At 45.9% G+C, this 1,798-nt stretch overlaps 1 protein-coding gene across 1 annotated transcript in view; it reads right to left on the bottom strand.

Annotated features, from left to right (window-relative positions):
- The window catches only part of RGS9 (regulator of G protein signaling 9), a 46,342-nt gene that overhangs the window by 38,448 nt on the left and 6,096 nt on the right, over positions 1-1,798 (bottom strand). The window contains exon 2 of the mRNA XM_072414073.1: positions 1,393-1,529. The gene's annotated coding sequence lies outside the window, so the exon portion shown is untranslated. The remainder of the gene's footprint in view (positions 1-1,392; positions 1,530-1,798) is intronic.

Below are 1,798 nucleotides of genomic sequence, written 5' to 3'. Positions count from 1 at the left end.
TTTTTTTTTTCTCTGCTGGACGGCTTCTCGTTTCAGAGATCATCCGGCGCTGGAAGAAGAAGGACGTGGACGATCAGCGGGACCAGGTAAGAAGCCGGCCGGCATCTTGTGTCCCGCTGGCACCCGACGAAGGACACCCGACGATGGAGAGGGAGATCGACGGACGACGATCGACGGAGGACGACGCTGGAACACGAACACGACGCTGGATGAGCACAGCGGGACCAGGTAAGTGGGGATGGGAAAAATCTCGGGGTTAACCATCTCAGCCGTTTTTTTTTGCCCGTACGAAGGTCGGGCTTAGCGGCTAGGAGGTTAAGGATGTATAGGAGAGGCCTTCCATTGCAATTTTAGAAACAGGTCCTGTAAGCTGAAATGAAAGGAGTATTGCAGGGAGATGAGAGAGCCAAATGGAAGTGTTACCTGGACCAAGGTATAATACCTGATTGCGTTATGTCAATGTTTTTCTTTGATGCTATGTAACAAATACACGTATATATTATTTCATACAATCCCTGAGCCGTGAACTTCATGTTTCTTTTATACATTATATATGATTGCTTAATCAGCTGGCTCAATATTAAAAGTTATTAGTGAAGGGAGGGGAACCCCCCTAATGAACTTCACTATGGGTTATAGCACTATGGGGCAGGAAGTGTATTACTGGCAGGATCATCAGCACATCTAAGGACTGTTGAATTACCATTTTAGAGTGGAATAGTCCCTTTATAAACAAATTCAGGGAAATTCCCCTCCTGAAACCAAATGCACATTTGTCCCACCCAGACACAGGCAGCAGCTTGGTGGCCCCTGGAATGTCCTGGGAATTATGAGAATTCGGTGTTGGGTATAGGACAAGTCTCATCTAGCTTGGACATTGCTGCATATTTCCGCAGGAGGAGCAGCATCGCTCCTGTGCTGGCAGAAGACAATAGATTGGGAGAGCTCATGCATGGTCTGGGTGTCACCTCCAAGTTCCCCTTTCAGCAGAGATCACTTCTGTATTTGTGTGGGTGCAGAGACATCGCTGTTCCTGCTGCATGAAGTCACATCATGTGTATGTCTGACCAGAACTATCTCCTCCATAACAATCACTCTAATCCACAGCTCCGATGGGGGGATTTCCTTTGACTTCCTGTTCTGGTAACAACATCTAACCATACAGGAAGTGAGGGGAATTCTGCAACAGCAACACAGGAAAATAAAAAAAATCTCTGTCCTACTCACTTCCTGTGCAGTAAAACATGAGGGTAAATCTCTAAAACACACAAAAGTAAAAACCTAACGTGATTCTAACCCCTCCTCACTCCATACCAGAAATAAAAAGTGCCCCCCATTCAATAAACAACAACTTCAGCCTTTGGTTTTGTAACAATCCCATCCTCTGATTACCTATTGTCCTCAGGGCATGCAGTCAGCTGCGTATGAGTTCTTGATGTGCATTCAGTCCTGGGTGCGAATGTGTGTGAGTCACATGATCCAGGGACAGCCAATCATAATGGCTGTGCTTCTCATCATATTGCCGCTCCCTATAAGAAACCATCAGAGAGATTCTCTATAATTGTACATTGTTATTTCCAACAAAGTATAAGAAATATCAGTAGTGGGGAGGATAAACGTGGGCTGCCGCTGCTGACCTTTCCTTGCTACGTACACATGTGTAATAATTGTGCTTGGAAGGGATCTTCACATAGAGACGCCTGCTTACCTATCAATGTGGGTGCTGTGCCTGGGGCCCGGCAGGTTTATTAGAAGCTAGGCATGATAAAGTGATATTCACATTCATACTGAGACTGGC

The sequence above is a fragment of the Pyxicephalus adspersus genome, chromosome 6 (assembly GCF_032062135.1).
Source record: "Pyxicephalus adspersus chromosome 6, UCB_Pads_2.0, whole genome shotgun sequence".
Lineage (NCBI taxonomy): Eukaryota > Metazoa > Chordata > Amphibia > Anura > Pyxicephalidae > Pyxicephalus > Pyxicephalus adspersus.
This window is presented reverse-complemented; position numbering and strand designations above follow the sequence as displayed.